The 12,004-nt window shown below is 46.6% G+C and overlaps 1 protein-coding gene across 10 annotated transcripts in view; it reads right to left on the bottom strand.

Annotated features, from left to right (window-relative positions):
* AKAP13 (A-kinase anchoring protein 13) overlaps nucleotides 1–12,004 on the bottom strand; it is a 316,668-nt gene that overhangs the window by 119,329 nt on the left and 185,335 nt on the right. The gene's annotated exons all lie outside the window — the stretch shown is intronic.

The following is a 12,004-nucleotide window of genomic DNA, read 5'->3' as shown; positions in this document are numbered from 1 at the left end:
ACGTGACTCGAGGAGCCAGACAGCGAGAGTGGTGAACAGAGCCTGATGCTGCGGCAAAGTCAGGTCGGGAGAGAGCTGGGTTTTGCTGTGTGAATGCTCCGTGGACCCTGGCTGGGGAGAGCCAGTTCTGGGGCCGTAGTGGAGTGAGGAAGGCTCAGCTGCAATTTCTTTTGAATTTCTACCATTTCACAGGGGAAAATTTAAGCTCTGCCATACACTCCGCTTCTTCCGGTTTTCTCCCGAGACATCTTATCCTTCAAAGTGCCTTAGTGAATCCTTAAAGAATGGCTGCTACAGGATGGCTGACCTGGGAATAAACACTTTAGTGCATAGAAACTGTTCTGAGAAGGAAACGAAGCATGAGCAGAGAAAAAGAACCGCTGACACGAAGTGAGTTCCACGCCCGTTATTTCGGTTCTGTGCAAGAGACCGTGTCAGAGACCGGAGGAGAAGCCTTGAGGGCACGTGCTACGTCTTGGTCAGGAACAGACACAAAGGTCCCAGCTTGAGGAGGGAGCAGGGCGGACAGCGCCTGGCAAGGAAGCGGAAACAGAAGGGACGGCCCGCAACTGAGACTCCCTTTCCATACGATCATCTGGGAAAATAAGAACAGACCTCATTCTACAAAACAAAGGCAATGAGGTCAGGGAGACAGCGCTGACAACTGCAGGCCATAATTTCCCAAGGGATGATGTCATCACCAGCGTGTCACGGCCAACGAGTGGCCGACTAGCTGATATCAGCCAAAATTACTTATCTGTTCGACAATACCTGAGTATCGGCTGAAGTTACAGGGCTCTGTGAGCTGTCATGAGAGATGTCAAGATGGATGAGACACTTTTGGGACCTTAAAGAAACAAACCAGGGACCACGGCATGAAATGTACACATGAGGAAGCTTGGGTAGTACAGATGAAATGCAGGGTTTCACCAAGGAGTAAGGAGCTCTGCCTGAGCTGACCAGGTAGAAAAGTTTCAAGAAGGTGGTGGTTTAACATGAAGGGACAGAAAGACAGAAGAAGGGAGGGAGGAGGCAGGCAACCCCGATGCAGACAGAGATCGAAGGTACAAATGCTGATGTGAGGCAGGTATGACCGAGGACTGGCAAGGCGTCCGTTACCTGCATCGGACTCAAGACACTGCTGTGACACTGGTCTGGACAAGCGTCCACAGCCTAGATTACAGAAGCATGCAATGCCCTGCTGAAGAGTCGGATGCTGTTCAGAGGCAACAAGGAGCCACCGGAGATGTTACAGCATGGAAGCGGCACAATCTGTGCTGTAACTCAGAAAATCTGTACGAGTCTCTAGCCTCATCAAGTCTCCTGCCTGTGGGGACACCACGCCATGATCCTTATCCAGCCTTGTTTACTGTCGGTCCTCAAGATGTAAACAGTTGGTCTCTCAAGGTTCCACATCTAGGATGTGGGGGTTCTTCCTACTTCAGTGACCCTGGTTCTCAGGACAACTGTGGTTTCTGTAATTCCCTACCTTCCCACATTTCTATTAACAGTCATGCTCTCTGCCAACTCTAACTCTCCTTAGAACTCTGTGCTGTGAACCATGGTGTCCTTGGGCCACCACACTGGTGTTACGAGTTTCATCCTGTGTTCTTCCTTGCGGCTGCATGCTGCTCTCTAAGCAGAATGCTGAGGGCAACTGAATACTTCTTAAATCTCTCCCAGGGCGCCAAAACCAGTCCTAGACATCCAAGGGCTAGAGGAGAAACTGATTATACATCCGTTTCCTGCCGCAATCATAATCCTAAGACTTTCAAAAGGCTGACCAGATTTAGTCAGTAAATGAGAGAAAAGGTCTTGGTCAATGTTAACACACACAGAAGGTGAGCTGTCTGGAAGAGTTTTTAGACTTAAAGGATAAAAGTCTTGGCCAGACATGAAAACTGGTGCTCAAAATAATCATACCTTTAGGAAAAATTTGAATCCCACATAAAATGAAAACGTGTCACTTTAGGAAATCACTCGACTTATTCTTATTTTTCACTTCACAGAATGAAGAACAGCTCCAGCAGAGCCAGTCAGACGAGCCAAAAAGTGACTCAGCTTCCCATGGACAATGTCCCTTGGCCCTCCCAAGCAAACACACAGTACAGTCACGCCTTCCAAAAAAATGGAGAAGTCTAACTTGCTTTTTATATCAACTGTTGAAAAAGACAAAACAAAGGGAAAAGAGAAAAACCCTCCAAGAAGAAAAGTAGTGTTAACTGCTGATGGGAGATAAAAATAATAAAAAGACATACAGTAAAAAAAAAGAATACACATAGTATTTTGTATATTCACGCCTGTGGCATGAATACTATGTAAGTATTAGTTGCTATGATAGTTTTATTTTTATTATCATTACATCTTTGCCTTATTTTATAAGGAGGTATCTAAGTCAGCTTACAATTGATGCCTTCAAATTGTAGTGCTGGAGAAGACTCTGGAGAGACCCCTGGATGGCAACAAGATCAAATCAGTCAATTCTAAGGGAAATCAACCCTGAGTATTCACTGGAAGGACTGATGCTGAAGCTGAAGCTCCAATACTTTGGCCACCTGGTGCAAAGAAGAGTCTCACTGGAAAAGACCCTGATGCTGGGAAAGATTGAGGGCAGAGGAGAAGGCAGAGAGAGAGGACGAGATGGCTGGTTGGCATCACCGACTCAACGGACATGAGTTTGGGTAAACTGCAGGAGACAATGAAGGAGAGAGGAGTCTGGTATGCTACAGTTCAGAGGGTCACAAAGGGTCAGACACAACATAGCAAGTGAACAACAATAACAACAGAAGGGTGCATATAAGAAAAAAGCATGTAATGGAACATCCTGACTCAAGTTATAGCTGAAAGAACACAACACTTCTGCTTTGATTCAGATCACAGATTCCCTCTGAAAATATTCTGTACCATGAGATGGGAAACCAGAGGGGAAAAAGGCTTTCATTCCTCTGCTAAGTGGAGAAGCTGTGGAGCTGCCCTGGAAGCTAAGACTAAAGGAACCCCTCAGTATCTGAACCTGAATGCCGAGCAGTCTTAGGGAGAAGCGGTTCTGTAAACTTTAAGGTCAAGACAGAACTGGGAACCCAGATGGAAGAGTTAGCCTTGGGGGAAAAAAAAAAGAAAAAAGTCTCTTCATGTGAGGGTAAGGGAAAGAAGAAAAAGACAGATATTTATAGATGTTTTTCCTGGCCAATCCCCAAGTGCCCAATTTGGACTGAACTTAAAATGTCCCTGAACAGTCCCCCTCCAGACGGCCAGAACACCAGTGACCGCTAGGACAGAGAGCACGGGGCTCTCGGAGGCGACTCTGGGAGGAAAGCTGAGGACCACGCCAGCCTCGAGGGCCTCTCCCCTCACTGCCCCCGGAAGACTCGCCCACGTGCTCAGGTGAGACACTGACACCTGCCTCCGAGCCCATGCTCCTTCCCTCGCGCTCCTCCCCACGGAAGCAACACCGGTCAGAAGACGCCTTCAAATGCCATCACGGCCCGATGCCTCCACTGAACACCTCATCAAAACACTGGTCTGTCCTTCCTCCGACTCTATCAGAACTGTGCTAGCCCTCCTACCACACTTAAGTTACCCACACTCTGATTACCACCATTTTCTGGAAAGCTGCGGTACAAATCTCCTGGACCATGAGATATGTTTACTTGGGCTTTCCTATAGGTTCTTGGGCTTACTGAGCATTCAACAAACAGTTCCTATGTGAATGAATAAATATCTACCTCTCTGTCTGAAGGGGAACTTTCAGAGAAGGTCACCCATTCTCAGGAGCAGATCAAACTGGGGCAGGCAACCTAGATTCAGAAGCTCCTTTATTTTACATAATTCACAGATTTTTGATAGAGAGACATGCACTCTTGTATCAAAGGAATGTCTGCTCTGCTCAACACAAACAGATGGTGTTAGTTAAACCTCATCAATAAATAGGACATGTCAGAAATTAATCAGCAAGTAAAGACAGAATCCTCTGCCTACCCTGAATGTTTTTTGAAAACAATCGCAGTTTGGGTGGCTTCTGTAAGATCATCCCTGCTAGAGATTTGTCTAACTAAATAGATATTAATTTGTGGTTATTATTTCATTTGTTCATAATTTTCAAACGATATCCCACTATATATTTTATATGTATTTACATAAATAAAATATATGTACACAACAGTCAATTCAGGACCAAGTTTCATGGAAGCATTTTGATACTTTCTCCAAAGATTCACATGTGTGTATGCAGGCGTGCGCACTCGCGCGTGTGTGTTCATGTGTGTATGGGTGTGTGTGTGCATGTAAATTTAACGCCTCAGAAGACTGCACGTCACTGACCGGCCAAGCACTGTGTCAAGAATGGCACATCTAACCAACCAGGGAGCCCGTGGAGACAGCATGAAGTGCTATTAGGGTCACCTCGGGAGCTCCCAGCACTCGGCAGGAAGGACACGAAGGCCTTGCCCAGTCTGCACGTATAAGAGTGTTATTAACACTGCTCTTTTGCCTCCCCTGTGAGGATGTTACAACAATAAGCACTGCGTCCATGCTCATTCACTCAGTCCTGTCCAACTCTTTTGCAACCCCATGGACGGTGTAGCCTGCCAGGCTGCTTGGTCCATAGGATTTTCCAAGCAAAAATACTGGAGTGGGTTGCCATTTCCTTCTCCAGGGGATCTTCCCTACATGGGGATTGAATCTGTGCCTCCTGAATTGGCAAGTGGATTCTTGTACCATCGAGCCACCTGGGAAGCAACAGTAAGCATGAGTATTCTGAAGAGTACAATTTGTTTAATGTGGCTTGCTGTTACTATCTTTCTTTCATACAAGGAGACTTTCCTTGGGTCTGAATTCTAATAGCTCCATTCCATTCTTACACTGATAAACCCTAAGAAGCTTTGGTCTGTTACTGCAAGGGTCACTCTCAATTCTACATAGATGCTCAATCCCAAATACTTGTGTTAATGGGTTATCGATAAGAAACTTCCTATTCTCCATGTAATTTTTAGATGCAACTCCTGGCATGCTGATTAAATCAGCCTTTTTAAGCTGTACTAACAAAATGTAAAAGCCTCAAATATATTTGCTATAGAAATAGGAAATCAAAGAAAAAATTAAGGAAAAAAAAAAAAGAAACAGGACATCAAATTTCAAAAGAAAGGGAACTACTTAAGGTTTTAACAGTGCCCTAAGGAGAGACTTTGACAAGTGAAGTATGATCTTCAGTCCAATGAAGTCATACTTACAAAAAAAATTGTCAATTAACTAGAAAATACGCCTTGTCAAGCTACTTCCTGTGTTCCTTCTTCTTTCAAGACGCCCACCAGGCACCCCACACGATAAACGCCTATCGTGTCTGGGAGCTGCGGCAGGTCCCTAACACGGCCAAGGGAGCATCCCTGGCAAGAGGAGCGGCACTGCAGGCTCCTTGGTTCCCAGCAGCTCCGCCAACATGGAAGAGGAGACACAGAGGCCTGTGCTGCAGGGTGACACAGCCCTTCCGAGAAGGGTCTCAAAGAATCAAAGAGTAAGTACCCAGGGAGGTTCCCAGGGTGCATTTCACTCAGAATACCTGGTAGAGAGGCGTGGCTGGCAGCTGGCCTGTGGAAGGGCAGAGCTGACGGGACTGTCCAAGTAATCCGAGGAGCCAGACCGTGAAGTCCCTGCCACACCACCAAATTCAGCAAGCATCTCTAACATGACCCAGAGCAGTGGGTCTCGATGAGTGGTCTGCAAGACCTTCAAGGGCCTGGAGACCTCTTCAGGGCATCTGTGGGGTCAAAACTACTTTTATAGTCATCCTAACATGTCAATAACCTCAGATATGCAGATGACACCACCCTTATGGCAGAAAGTGAAGAAGAACTAAAGAGCCTCTTGATGAAAGTGAAAGAGAAGAGTGAAAAAGTTGGCTTAAAGCTCAACATTCAGAGAACTAAGATCATGACATCTGGTCCCATCACTTCATGTACAGTCTGTATACATACACATACACAGAGAAATATTAGTCAGCCATAAAAAGGAAAGAAATAATGCCACTTGCAGCAACATGGATGGGCCTAGAGATGATCGTACTAAGTGAAGTAACTAAGAGGAAGACAAACATCCGGATATCACTTACATGTGGAATCTAAAATAGGACACAGATGTACTAATCTGTGAAACATAAAGACTCACAGACAAAGAGAAAGACTTGTGATTGCAGGGGAGGGCGGGTAGGAGGCAGAGGGACTGATCTGGAGTTTGGGACACAGAATGGATAAACAACAAGGTCTTACTTTATAGTACAGGGAACTATATTCAATATTGTGATAAACCATAATGGAAAAGAATGTATATATGTGTAACTGAATCACTCTGTTGTATAGCAGAAATCAACACAGCACTGTAAGACAACTGTATTTCAATAAAATATTAAAAAAAAAAAAAAAAGCAAAATAGAGACTATATGAAAGCCAATGCCTATAGTTTTATATATGTGAAGTGAGGGACCAACAATTTCCTAACATGTTGAATGAAGCTGATGAACTGAGAAACTACAGCAGGAATGAAAAGCAGAGATGGCTTTCTGAAGAGCAAATAAAACTCTTTAGGAAGAGACTATTTCCATGAGCTACATGCAAACAAATTCACCTGAAAGGCACTTTCTCATACACCATATGGCTAGTTTCATTTTTGAGAGATTGAGGCCCCTGACCAAGCTGTAATGTGATATGAGTAACTCCTTCACCCAAGTCACCCAAGTTTCTGAACTGCTAGTGAGACCAGTGCCCAATGATGCTCACCTTTATGACACAACAGTAATGATAGTCATAGTGACGCTGGCAAGCCATCAAGAAGAGGGTACATTTTTTTTCACAATTTAAGAAGCCTGTCAAATACATGGGTATTTCAGAAATACAGCAAAGACTTAAATGGAAGCTCCAGCACTTGAGGCTTTACCTCCAAAGATCTGAAAACTGCCATTTCTAAAAGACTCCCGTGTCCAAGCTTCCAGAGTGGAGAAGCTCCCACCTAACTGTACAGTGATCTTCACTCCTGGGCAGGTAGCATGAGGAGCTGCAGGCCACAATTCTAAGGAGTGGATGCTAAAGACCCAGTAGGAGGCGTCATGGATTTTTCTCTCCCTGCCAGAGTCAGGCTGTCTCAGCTCTGCTACGCCCTGTGGTCATCAGCACATACACACATTTGGAAACACAGGGTAAAAGGCCATCTTGTAAAAATGACAAGCATTGGTCACATGTATTATTTAGCCTTTCTTTATTAAAAAGAAGTTCCCAAAGAAATACTTGTTTGGTGAAAATGGATGCCAATATTTATAAAGTCCTATCTGTTACTTTAAAGGAGGCTCAGCAGTGCCTCACTGAGCAATAGCTGTTGAAATTTCCTCTGTGTACCAGTTTCTATCTACAAGTTAAAAACCTTGCTTTAAAAAATATTGACAATACCCACTTTTTCCTTAGCTAAATTTGTGCAATTATCATCCTCCATTAAACTAATTGGTTAGGTGATAAAATCCTTTTCACAAGAAGGATCAGCCAGCCCTTCTTTTTTGAATATCTCATTTTATAAACTTCTCCAGTCTACCCTGTAGTGATGAATTACAAGAACGTACATGAACAACCGCAAGAAGAACTAGACAACCCGGGTCTTTCCACAGCTGTTACCATTTCATGCCTTGGTCAGCTACAGATGCTGTAAAGAGACTCAGGCTGCTTTATCCTTCTGCTTCCTCAGCCCCCACATTAAAGCTCTCCTTCATCTTCCCTTTCCTTCTTGCCACCTCCCTCTTTCCTGCTCCACATTGGCACTAACTAGCTTGAGGGAGGAAGGATCAAGGCAACTTTTCACATCAGTCACTTTCAGGGCACCTTCATGCTTGCCCACCAATAAACAGGTGGTAACCCACGGCGACATTAAGTTTCAAAGAACAGTAAGACTGATTCAAAGATTATCTTGTTGAAAGGGCGTGCATTATCTTGCTTTTACTAAACAGCCATGCCATGAGATAGACGTGTGGCAATAAAGGCAAAAATTCCCCCATCGGGAATTAAAGATGAGAAAACTTAGCATTTTTCACATGCCTAAGATGAGAAATTCTTAGGCACTGATGAGGTTTCCACCTCCGGCCCCCACCCCCGCCAAGGACAGCTGAAACAGCAGCTTCCAGTATGACACCACAACCAAAGCCAACAGGCAGAGCAACATGGCAACGGTGACGCTGAGCGGTGGGTGTCAGTCACCTCATCCAGCACTTCTCAAGAACCTCCCCTGGCTTCACGGAGCCTGGGGGGCTATCCGGGTGGAGTGTGCCAGGGACAAGCTCTTTTTCAAGGCCTGTAGGACACATTCTTTGGACTTAAAAAGCAATGCAAACCTCGGAGTACAGTCCACATTATATGCCAACCATGAAACAGTGATTTCTGCTCACAGCCTGTACGCTGGGTTCTGCTACAAGAGCAAATGCATTTAAGTCCCACGTCAAGAGAGCCTGGCCTGAAACCCTCTTCCCGAGTCAAGGAGGAAACAACAATCTCAGGCAAGGAGAAAAACAATTCAATGAGCCTGATGTGAGGCAGACACAGCACTAATAAGGGAGCAGGGCCAGAGCTCTATTTTCTTCCTCTGGATCATCTCATTAGGGAAGTCTAATGACTCCTAGGAAGGAACGCAGCCCATCGTGTTGTTGAACGATGGTGCTGGAGACAGGAACTGTTCCCTGGCAAAACAGCGACAACACGAGCATCACTTTCTGGAACTGGAATGAAAAGACTGGCTCCTTATTTCAAGGCCAGCAAGGCTGTCAACAGGGGAAAAATCCCCACGTGAAACATTTCGGCAGAACTCCACTGAACGGCTGATGGTATAATGGCACCAAAGCGAACTGCCAGGACACGGGTATAAATAGGCCTTGGCAAGAGATGGCTCCTTCCCTAAGCTCCCATGACTCAGGGGCCAACTAGCAGCTCATTCCTTTGCCTCCCCCAACACGGCTTCTTGGGGGGTGGGATGTCTCCTACTCATCTGACCATCACGGCACCCCCAGCTTCTATTACAGAGCTCAATACACAGAACAGGAGATGTTTGCCAAGAGAAGGCTTGATTTAGTTTTGGAAATGCACAACTGTTAAGTAGACCTGTAGGAAGGGAATACATCCCAATAGTCTCACTTACCACTAGAATCTTTTGTTATAAATGTTTAAAAGCAAGGAGCCCATGCATGGATACACATGCGCTCTCCCCACGCGGCCCCCACTGACAAGTCAAGCAGTGGCCTTCAACCAGCTCTGGTCTCACAGGGGTGGGGTGGAATGAGAGAAGAAATCTCCCGCATCTCCTGGAATGAATGTCCCGCTGCCCACAGAGTGGGGGTCGCACGCGACAAGGTTCTGGTGCAACCTCGAGAAGCCAGCAGCTGGGGTGGTGACCTGACTTTTCGACGACGGCGCCACTAGCCCGGCATGGGGGGGGAGCTCTGATGCCAGACCCTTGTCCCGAGACCCCTAGACCCCGCCACCTCCAAGGAGCTCGGCTTGTAGATGATTCAATGGGGAAATGAACGTGAGAATTTGACACAGAAGAATTTACTTAAAAAACAGAAGGAGACTCACAGACTTCGAAAACGAACTTACGGTTGCTGAGGGCAGAGGGGGAAGAAAGGACAGTTAGGGACTCTGGAAGGCCACGTACACACGGCGGTGTTTAACCTGGGTAACCAACAAGGGATCTACCACACAGCACAGGGGCTCTGCTCAGCGCCACGCGGCCGGCTGGATGGGGGGTGGTTTCAGGGCAGAATGGATACATGTAATGTATGGCTGAGTCCCTTTCCCTGTTCACCTCAAACTACCAGAACGTTGTAAAATCGGCTACACCCCAACACAAAAGAAAAGGCTGGGTTAAAAAAGAAGAAGAAGAATAACTTGAGGTGGCAAAGTAAGGAGGAAGGTTGGCAAAGAAAGAAACTGATGATGTCAGAAATGAAAAAGCCCACAAGCCCATTTCCAGAAATTATTATTTTCACAGGAACAGCAAGATGAAGGGTGCTGCAAAGGAGATCCCACCTTTGCGCTCTGCCCAGGGCTGCAGGGGCGTCTCCTGAGTGGACACGGCACACACGGGAGCACAAGGCCCTTCCCCGTCTCCCAGGGCACACCCAGGAAACACACACGGTGAGGCCCACGTGGAGTCCCGACCAGCTCACACGTGCCTGTTTAGATCCAAAGAAACCCCTGCCTCGGTAGATAATGATCTGCATTAAATCACAGGGAAGGCAACGTGGGTCGAGCACACGTCAAAATCAAGATGCCAGGCTCTGGCGAGGGGAAGGCCACAGGGGTGCAACCCGTACATCCGTCCGGACGGCCCGGGACTGTGCTCCCGGCACCAGGCCCCAGCCCGGGCCTCCAAGAATCCACGTGAGCCCGCAACCTGCTGAAGGCGGAGCTGCAGAGCCCCCGGGGCAGTGGATGACCCCAGCACAGGAAGCAGCATACAGATCCAGCTATGCCCGTCCTGCAACTTCTCTCTGCATACAGGGATGGCAGGAGGGCTCCACGGAACAGAAGAGGGCCACTGACCAGGAGAGCTGGTCCTACTTGAGGACTGCCCCAGCAGAGGCGGCCCAGGCCCGGAGAGGCTGGCAGGCTGCCTCAGCCTAGGGTGGGACACAGAAGAGCTGACTTAAAGAGACGAGGTGGCCTCGCAGGTAGAGGCGGGTAGGAAGGGAGAGGCCGGGCTCCAGGCTGTGGGGTCCTGGGCTGGGCTCTGGGCCAACCATCTGGGCAAACAAAGGCAAGCCCTTCAGGCACAGGAGCGTGCTGGGCTCCAGTCGCTTCCTTGCAAACTGCAGGATAGAGACGGTGTGACAGAGACCACAGTGCCACCCTAGCCAAGGTTCTATGAGGAGAACAACTTGTTCCAGAAGATTCGGGGTTCCTGTAAAGGCAGAATCTGCAATACAAACAGAAAAGACCTTTAAATGCCCCCACTACACATCCTATGATCCCATGCTTGCTATTTCTGCAAACCAACCAAAGGGGTGGGAGGTGTCTCTAACTTCAGCCCATTTTTCTACTGGACTAGCTTTCTTCAAGGAGACTGCAAGCAACAAGAGTAAATCTTGCCTGTCAGCCACTTTGTAGCTTTTCTGGTTATCAAAATGACTATCTCAGTATCACTTTGAAGTGTTCAACTAACCCTTATTTTATTTTACAAGTCCCAAAGCACAAGAGTAGTGACGCCGGCAATTTGGATCTACCAAAGACATAAAGTGCTCTAAGTGAAAAGGTGAAAAAAAGTGCAAGTCGCTCAGTCGTGTCAGACTCTTTCCGACCCCATGGACTATACCATCCACGGAATTCTCCCAGCCAGGATACTGGAGTGGGTAGCTGCTTCCTTCTCCAGGGGATCTTCCCAACCCAGGGATCAAACACGTTTCCTGCATTGCAGGTGGATTCTTTACCAGCTGAGCCACCAGGGAAGCCCGAAAAGGTGAAAGTTTCAGACTTAATAAAAGGTGAAAAACCAACAACAACAAACAAACCATATGCTGAAGTTGCTAAGATCTATGGTAAGAATGAATCTTCTGAGAAACTGTGAAGAAGGAACAAGAAAAAAGCACTAGCTTTGCTGTCTCATCTCAAATTACAAAAATTACAGGCAGAGTGCAGTGGTAAGTGCTTAGTTAAGATGTAAAAGACATTAAATCTGTACAATTAGGTATTTTGAGAGAAAGATCACATTCATGTAACTTTTATTACTGTATATTGTTATAACCATGACATTTTATTATTGTTGATGTTAATCTCTTACTGTACCTAACTGATAAAGTAAACCTTATCACAGGTGTGTACGTATTCAAGAAACACAGGGTGTATAGGATTTGGCACTATTCCAAGATCCAATAGTTTGGCCACCTGATGCAAAGAGCCGACTCACTGGAAAAGACCTTGATGCTGGGAAAGACTAAGGGCAGGAGGAGAATGGGGGCGGCAGTGGATGAGATGGTTGGATGGCATCA

This window comes from Dama dama, chromosome 13, assembly GCF_033118175.1.
Source record: "Dama dama isolate Ldn47 chromosome 13, ASM3311817v1, whole genome shotgun sequence".
Lineage (NCBI taxonomy): Eukaryota > Metazoa > Chordata > Mammalia > Artiodactyla > Cervidae > Dama > Dama dama.
This window is presented reverse-complemented; position numbering and strand designations above follow the sequence as displayed.